Here is a 9,988-nt window from a genome sequence, read left to right on the forward strand (position 1 = left end):
CATGGGGTTAGAGTTTAATCACCCATGCTATGCACCCTTGCCAACAGGGGTTAAGGTGTTGGATGACTGTGAGGACTATCGTAAAACCCTAGAGGTGTTTACGCCAGGAAGCCTCAGCACAGCTGGGATGCCCCAAGGTAAATTTGTTGGGAAGCCTCAGGCTACAAGCTTGGGAAGCATCAATAGGTGAATCTTGGCTATATGCCACATATAAAGTTTATCCTCGAATTACATGTCGGGAAGCACCGGAAGGTGAGATTATATTGAGTCAGTTACCTCACTAGTTCAATCCAGAGGGCTAGTCGGGCTGTCCTGGGTAGGGAGATGCTAGAGCCGGCTAGTTTTCTCCGACAACTCAATGGGTGTATCGCGGGAAAGGGTAACCAAGCCCACACCAGGGATACATGTATTGGGGATTGTAGTAGCACTAACTTGACTTAGCTGTATTGCTAGGTGGCTAATTAAATAATCTGGACTTGCATATCATGTAGGATCATGTGGATTGTGGTTGCATATGCATGCATGATGATATGTTTTGCTCACGGGCTCAGTGGGGGTCACGCTTTGTTATATATGTGTTTCTCTTAGATGATTGTGTGGATAGATGCCACTGTGGCATGGAGACTCGTTACGAGGAGGAGATCACTCGTGATTATGATGCTATTGGTATGGACTCCGATGGAGGTCGCCGATGATGCGTGCGTTCTCGGTGGTCATTGATGAAGACCAATGAGGGGCGCATTTGATGCTTTTTGTCTTGGGGACTCCTTTTTGCTTTTGACAGGAGTTTATCCCCGTTTCTGTTTCTGGTTTAGTTTTTAGTCTTTTCTTTCTTTTGGGGTTGAGCTATCTCACCTTGTATATATATGTATGTATTTCCTTTTAGCTTTTGTTCTTGTCAGCTTTACTTTTCAGTTGTGGGTTGTAATGGGGGAATGTATCAGAACTTATATATGTATATATATCACAAACATTCTCATATCGCTACGCTTTCTTTCTTTGTTACAATTATAGATTATCTGCAGCACTCTGATCTTACTTGTAGTAATGTTACGAATGTGGGACCGTGAATGTATTAACTGCTTCTAGATCTGTGGGATTTAGCGGATTACCGTTACGTAATTTGGGTCACCTACCTAATCCTCCCAGGGGGTGGTTTGGGGTGTGACAGCCCATGCAGTAAAATCAAAGAAAATAGCTCAGAACCCGTCTCAAATAGGCTCTGGGTGATGCACTGGGCGATTGGCCCAATCACCCAGTGAATCGCCCAGAGATTTATTTTGGGCTGTTATGCTGTCCAGTCTTTGTGGGCCTGCACCAGTGGACTATATACTATGTGTGGAGGTGGTAAATGACCAAAATACCCCTCTTCACATATGTTTAATAATATCCATACCCTGGGTACCCAAGTGGACCCCACAGGGCCTGGTAACCATGCCAAGGTTGGTCTGGCTGAATTGCTGACCTGAGAACTGTTTTGTATGACTATCTAGGGCATGTACAGCTGACCATACTGCTATGTACCAAATCAGATCCTATTCCACATCTCTGGATGATGCACCAGACTGAACACCGAGCCAGACTAGTGAGCCTAGACCAACACTAGGTTATCCAGAACAACTTTGAATATTAATTAACACATTTTTTATTTAATAAATTAGGAATTGATCCCGTGGTCGAGGTGCATAGCCAGACACCGATCGAAACTGAACCAACAACTGAACCAGTAGGACCAGAACAAGGTGAGTGAAATTTCACCACTTATGTAAATGTAACATAACTAATATGCTGAAATGAATTATAACATAATAATATTATGTTGTATACTTATTTCATAAATCTTGAAATCTGAAACAATAATGTGTTGACTGCTGGGATCTGTGAATGAACATTGTATGCTATATGTGAATTGTTAGACTAGATGCCGTAGCCGACTTGGAAATGAGGCCTGTGGTAGCCTATAGAATGGAATGCGGTTGACACCACCCAACTCATACGATGCCATATAGATGTATTGGGCTAGAGTTTCATCACCCGTGCTACGCACCTTTGCCAACAGGGATTAAGGTGTTGGATGCCAGTGGGAGTGACCATATGAATGAGAAAAAAAAAAGAAAAGAAAAAAATATTATTTCACTGAAAAGGTGATTATGGGCTATAAGCTAGAGAAAAGAAAAGTGATAAAAAGGATGGATGCCTCACAGGTTAATCCCAGAGGGCTAATCGGGCTGACCTTGGTGACTGATGCGGGAGCTGACTAGTCCTCTCCAACAACTCAATGGGTGTATCGCGAGAAGGGGTTAAAAGCCCACACCAGGGATACATGTATTGGGGATTGTACTAGCACTAACCCGCCTTAGCTATGATGTTAGGTGGCTAATAAATAAAATGAACTGCACCTAATGTAGGACTCATATGGTTGTGATTGCATGTGCATGCATGGTGATGTATTTCATTCACGGGCTCGGTGGAGCTCACACTCTGTTATATATGTTTTTCTCTTAGGTGATCCTATAGGTGGATGTTACTGTGGTGGGGAGACTTATTACTTGGAGGCGAGCTATGGTGGTTATGATTGTATTGGTATGGACCCGGACGAAGGTCATACCGATGGTGCGAGTGTTTTCTGTGACGGCTGAGGATGACCCATAAAGGGTGTTGCTACTGACTCTTTTTGTCTTGGGGATTCCTTTTATTTTTGTCGGAGTTTTTCCCCATTTTATTTTATAGCTTTCTTCCTTTTTGGAGCTCGGGTTACCCTAGCCTATATATATTTCCTTTGTGTAAGAGTTGTATATGGTAGAGTTAGGTACTACTATTTTCTTTGTGGAAGTGAGAGCGGGAATGAACAAATATAGTATTTTATATATTTTCATTTCCTGTACTGCTACTCTTTTGAAATGTTTTAATGTAAATATAGCTTTCCGCAGCACTCTGAGTTTTACATGATGTATTATGGTGGATGTGTGTTTGTGAATGGAGCAACCACTTCTAGATCCGTGGGATTTGGCGGATTGTTGTCATGCAATTTGGGTCACCTACCTAATCCTCCTAGGGGGTGGTTTGGGGTGTGACAATGCCTTCTTTGGTAGACGTCGATCTTCATACCACTCTTCCTGCTTGCAATGTTTCTGACCACAATTTAGGGCTCCCACTTTCCTCTGATGGGGTATGTCACTTTTCTTCACCTTTATTTCATTCTTCAGCCTTGATACTGATTTTGACTTGTGTCACAATAGGTTAATGCTGAGCATTATGCTGACATGCGGTGGATGTAGGTGAGCATGGACACTGCACTCTCTGAGTAGGCATTTTACATTCGACAACTGGTGGGTACTTTCTCCCCTTTTCCTCTCCTTTTTTTTTCTCGATAACTTACCTTCTTGAAATGAACTTTCCCCCTCCCTCGCTAGAGTGCCCATCTGGGTGATATGAGAGAATCTTGGGACCTTTTTGAGGATCAGTCGGATTTATGATGAGGAGATATGGCATCTCTAGAGACAGATGGCATTTGTAGGACTCTTCCCTATTCCGTTCGCACCTCATGATGGCGTCAGTAGTGAGGACAAAGGTGATGACGATGATGGTGATGACGGCGATGATGAGGAGGATGGTGATGAAGAGCAGGATGTGAGTTTATCCTCTAGTGATGAGGATTAGACTTTCTCCTTCCCATGACTTTATTTATTCTTTGTTGTTTTACAGTTTAAAACAAGAATTTCATGATGATAGTTTTATTATTATGCTTTGAACAAAAACATGTTAATTACTTAAGACACTTTTTCTTTTTCTTTTTTTTTTTCTTTTTTTGCAATGCACAATTCGACACAGGCATATTATTCACATCCCTGTCATACGTATAGGCTCGACAAACATTGAGAGGCCAAGATCAAATGGACAGAACCTTGCCCTAGTGAGTCAAAATGGATATGCCCAAGATAGGGGGATAGGTCATTCTTCCCTTCCTCCATGGGTAGCTTTATCTTTCTCTTCTGCATGGTAATTTCGCTCTTCTAGGTCGAGGTTCTTCAATGATTGGGAACTGATCCCCATGGACAAAATCCATCTTTAATCTTGTACGCTCTCGCCTGATAGATTGGCCATGGAAACAAACTTTCTTCCTCAGGCCCCATTATCTTGGATAGAGATTACCTCAGTGACAACTTGATTCCTCTTCTGCTATTCCCTTGGTTACCTTGCTGGTTAAAAGGGTGAGTATGCTACTGGTGATGTTCTGAGCCATAAATTCCCTTGATCTTGGTAGACCAGCTCCTTCTTTGTTATTTTTTTTATTATTGGGTCGCATCAAAGAGAGAGATACTGACAAATAATAGGGTAGAGTGGAGATATGGAGAGTAGAAAAGATGGAGAAGTAGACGGATGAACGAAGACTGTACATGTGGCAGGACCGAACTTGATTGTTCTTTTATCAAGTTGCCTATGTACCCTAATTAGGGATCAAGTCAAACGTAGTTCAGGACTAATATGTCCCATTATCAAAGCCTTGATAATTAAGTTCCATTATAGCTGGGTGAGCTCGAAGTGTTAAAGAGAATCTCATCATTATTTAGCCCGAGAGGACTTTACTAGATTGTAATGGGGCTTAGGACTAGGTTCCAAAGGATGGTAGAGGCTCTAATGTGCCCCTAGAGTCCAACCATGTCATGACACTTCTGCTCCGGAATCTAGTAATTGAACCTTTTGTTTTTTTTCTTCTTTTTTTGTGTTAGGATTTTGACAATTCTTCTTTCTAGAAGCGTAATTGAGAAATTTGGTTATCCTTCTCGTGAAGACTTTAGTAATTTCACCTTTAAAGATTGGTTGATAATTTTGACAATTTCACCCCTAAAGGAAAGTGGCATTTTGCCCCATGGCCTAATTGCTCCCAATTGTTTGAAATATCTTGAGCCAATGCATCCTCTCTTTGTTTTTTTGAAATCTCATTCTTTTTTTTCTCTCATTTTTTTTGAACCCTCATTTTTTTTTTTTTTGCGATTGGCACGACTTTGGTTGTGGAAATGGAGTTCTTTCTTTTTTTTCTTTTTTTATCCTTCAAAAACGTATTGCCCTTGTGACATCTTTCTTCAATACGGAGACTCCTTCCGGTTAGACCCTAGAAGCTAGTGGGACATTTGATAAGCAAGAGTATATATAGATAATGGGGTGTAGGTGGGCCAAGATGAGTTTTTTTTTTTTATAAAAAGGCTAAGGAAAAATTGGGGGGCTAGCGGATTTTGCTGTCTCAGGATTTATCTGGGATAACTTGCGGCCAAAGGGGACCTCCCTTAATAGGCTTTATGAGATGGAAATCTTCATCTAAGCTTCCGGCTTGTTAGAAGGGGATCAGATGTATGGAAAACTCAAGATCTTTGACCATCAAGACTTTGATATTGGGAAAAGGGATGATGGATTTTTTTTATCAACAATCATGAGATCATCATAAACTGCTATTTGAATGAAAGTAAGAATGAACGAGATTGGTTAGGTGGAAATGAAAACATATTCATTGATAGCTAGTGGACAGTACACTGTTGATGAGATTACAAAAGGAAATTTGACTAGATGAAAGACCTAAAGGCCTAAGGGATGCGGACCCAATGATATTTTCAGGGTGATCCTGTCTATACAAGGGTAAAGAACTATCGCTACTTTATCACTAGACCGTGCAGTTGGTACTGTCAAAAGTGTCCTTCTAACCAGAGTTGGGTACTAGATCCATTTCAAGTCGATTAGCAAGGCTGATGCTCATCAAGTTAATGACCGTAATTTAATGCCTTAGGGTGATAGTGATGTCAGTGTCTGCTCCTATTCCATCGGAAGAATATGGTGAACTTTCTTCGATGATTCTACCACTTTGTAGACTGGCAATGCAAAAGAAGTATTCCCTTTTAAAACCAGTGGTAGCATCAAGAGGATTTTCCCATACACTCAGGGGAATCTGCTCCTTTGGGACTCCATTAATCTCACACAGATGACTTCTTATCTTCTCCCAATCATCCCTTCCATATTTTCTATTAAAGAAATCCACCAAACTAAATGCAGTACCCGAATGGAAGGTGCAGTGAGGTCGACGCATGATCAGATTTGCATTCGGTTCTTCTTGCGACTCTTGTATCTGGTGAGGTAGGTATTCCATAGGATTATAGAGGATATAGATGACATTCCAGTTTGCACAACCAAATAATTGCTCGAGCCATTGAGTTCAAGTCTGAAACTGAAGAAGAAACTTTAATGTGTTTGACCATGGGGGAACAAAATCTGGGTGCAATCCATTTTGGCTCATATAGGTCAACATTTCTAGGGCACGGAAGCTGAATGTTATTGCATATCTTTCACGAAGGTATGAGAGGAAACAAAGGGCTTCAGTAGACAATTGGTAAAAATATCTTATCCTGAATATATTGAAGAAAGGATAATCTGAATGGACGACGAGTCCTTAGAGGTCATCATTCCTATGGTTGAAGAGAGTAATTTCATGAAACAAATCTAGGTAATCTTCATTCCTTGCTTGTAAGACTTGATGCATGATTTGCTCTTGGAGATGGAAGGGTAAACGGTCAATCCGAGATTGCAATCCTACCAAAATCCATTCTTCTTCGGTCTCTTCATTGCCTACGGGCCCATTTGGCTTAGTCATATTGGTCATTGATGGAGGCATTTGATCTGACGGAATCGTCAAAGCTTGGATCAAGGAGGTGGGATCAAACCCTTTTGAATCCTCTTCTAGAACATTGATTACTTGACCAATAGACTACTGCTCTATCTCAATCTTGACCTGCCCTGCGTCTATCAGGTCTTGGATTGCATGCTTGAGGTCTTTACACCTATCAGTGTGATTACCCTTTTGTTCATGGTAGTGGTAATATAAAGCCAGCTTATACCCGGAGGGTACATTAGCCACTTCCATATACCGAGGCGGCACCATATTAAGCAATCCTTTCCTCTTTAATTTAAAGAAAAGGCGGATAGGAGTCATATTGCCAAAAGTGAATTCTCTTTGAGGGAGTTTCCGTCCAGCTTAAATCACTAGAAGGGGAGTGAGGACTATCTTGTCTTGAATTTTAGAGCATTGGGCAGAACTAGTCGCGCTTACTTCTTGACATTTTTCTTTCCCTCTTTTAAAATTTCTGCTTGAATAATAAGTCTTGGGAACTTCTCTTATTGCAACTTGGGCTGTCTCCCCTTCGTATGGCTCATTGGTGACCATGGGTGTTTAAGGAGTCTTGGTGTTACACGTGCACCCCAAAAATACCCCTATACCCTGGGGCAGTTTAGACCTTTACCTAAGAGGTAATGCTATGGTGGCACTATCCAACACCTGTAACCCCAGACTTAAAATATTATAATAAGAACCTCCTAGGAGACCTGGAAGTGTGGGCCAAAGCCCGTAACTTTCCTTGAAGTTTGGGCGTTAACAGCAGCACCGGAGTCACGAACGGACTCACTCTTACTGAATCCGCTCTAGGATCCGCCCGTACTGTCATCTACCTTTTTGGATTATTTTTCGATGGGACCCACACCCCTGTGTCCTGGATACCTTAATTGAACCATTGGACCCTGTGGACCCCTACCCCTACCATTTATTGGTCAGGTGGGGCCCACAAAGCCTAACTTAGGGAAATAGTAGGTTTTTATAATCTAACTAAAACCAAACAAGACTTAAGGGCTAATAGGTCTAATGAGGCTTGGACCCTACCCAAATAGACCCTAACTAATTAAATGGACCTAAGGGCCATGGCTTGGACCAAACATGGCCTAAGACCAACCCAAAACCCATTTTAAGCCTAAGGACCCAACTACATTCTAAGACCCTTAATCAAACACACCCTAAGGACCCTTCTAACCCTTTAAAGATAAAGGAATCCCCTTTATTCTCATATCTCTCTCTCCCCTCCTAAAACTGTGGAGGAGAAGAGACAAGAGAAGGAGAAGGAGGAGGAAGAAAAGGGAAGAAGTAGACGTGGGAGAAGAATGAGAGGGGAAGGGAAGAAGATGGGAGCTAGGCCAAAATGGCTGGCTGCCCCACATCTCCTTCTCTTGCTGACCGAACAAGGAAGGAAGAAGAAGGTGAAGGAGAAGAGATGGAAAGGAAGGGAAGAGGCCAAGAAGGCTCACCTAGCCTTGGATTCCACCTCTCCATGGGAGGATCTCACCAAGGTAAGACTTAGAGCTAGTTCTCCTTTTTCCCTTTTATTTTGGTAGCCTCCTTGAGCTTGGACTGACCTAGAGTTCCATTTGGGACTCAAGGTGGAGCTCAGTCCCTAGATGGAGCTCTAATGGAGCTGACCTAGGTCTGGTTTGAACCCCTTGGTGCTGCATTTGCAGCCATGGCTGTTGAACCCCTAGTTTGAACCTCTTGGTGCTGTATTTGCAGCCACGGCTGTTGAACCCCTGGTTTGAACTTGAAACCCAACCCTTGGACCCCAATTGAGACCAAACCTTGTAGGATCTTGGATCCATGAGGTGAGCCTAGGATCTAGTGACCCTAGGAAGGCTTAAACACCCTCCCTCCATGACCTTGAGGTGCTAAGGAGCTCCAAGCTTAAAGCTTGCGCTGAAACTCTTTGAAATTTTAGAAGAGACTGTCGGCAGACGAACGACCGGATCCATCTATCGTGGTACTGCCCGTCAGTCCGCCCAATACAAACCTTGCACCTTGGCCTGAGCGAACGAAGGCACAAATTCACTCTGTTTGCCTCCACTAGGGGCCTATTGCTCTCTGGTCTGTCTCAAAAATCAAACAGATGTAGGGGTGGACCCAAGAAGCACATCCTCCCATGGATACGCTCCCTTATATGATTGTCTCTGGTGTCAAACGGATGCACCACCGAATCCAAGTAAGAGGTTCCACTCGTGGGTCTGCTTGATTTGATTTTACCATTTTGCCTAAACGAGGTCAGGGGTGGATTCACCTCTGCTGAGACTGCCTATGAGTCCGCTCATGCTGTCTTGGTTGAAACTGGATTTTAACCTTGGAGGCCTAGTATGGGACCCTCCTATACCTGTTTTAATGATTTCTTTTGTATGTTTAGGCTGGTGCACCGGTGAGATTCATGTGAACCATGCCGGATGACACCCGATGCTCGGTGAGATTCATGCCAATCACGCCAGGCGACAATCATGTTAGGTGAGTGGGTTCTGGGTGACTTTGTTGGGTTTGAATATTATATAATTGTCAATATTAAGCATGCTACGGTATATTTATAAGCATGGTGCACATTTGCATTTATTATCTCAAATGTGATAGAATGCTCACCATTGTATCAGGCTACGGTGTCGGGTGTGCCGGTACTAGAATCCCAATTTATTTAAATTATAAAAATTACTGTATGTCATCCTGAATTGTATGTGTCGTGCCGTGCTCGTACCTGGGTACTAGATGGAATGGGACGTTGATGCACCCGAAATACCTCTCGGGATGATAGGACCTGCATATAGTATATCTGCGGCTAGGATGCTTGTTCCCTTATGCTACGACCCTTGCCAATAAGGGTTTATGTGTTGGATAGTTTGAGCACCTGTGGTCTGTGGAGATGGGAGAGGCCAGGACAGGGGTAGTGATGTCTATCGGGGTCTGCCACTGGGTGGGCATGATGGCTTCTACCAACGTAGGTCCCCTTGTGATAATTGAGGTTTCACTGGGGCGATAGGATAAGTGACCCTCAGTGTCTCCCGAGTTATCACAGTAGCATACACTTGACCAATAGAATTGTGTGCTAGGTGGAAAATGAATCTAATATTAGCATGCATCGTTTTGTTAGATATTGATTATGTGATGTGTGTGGATTCCCCTTTGCTCCCTCACTAGCTAGTGTAGCTAACCCCTTCGTACAACCACTTTTAGTTTATATGCAGATAGCCTTTTGACGAGCACCGTTAGATGTGAATCAAGTGGAGTTGATGACCGTGGCTTGGATGTAGATGTACACCTGGACTTGTGCCCTTTGGGCAATTATTCATTTATTTAATTTTTGTATTCATTCCACAA

Source organism: Telopea speciosissima, chromosome 8, assembly GCF_018873765.1.
Source record: "Telopea speciosissima isolate NSW1024214 ecotype Mountain lineage chromosome 8, Tspe_v1, whole genome shotgun sequence".
NCBI classification, from domain to species: domain Eukaryota; kingdom Viridiplantae; phylum Streptophyta; class Magnoliopsida; order Proteales; family Proteaceae; genus Telopea; species Telopea speciosissima.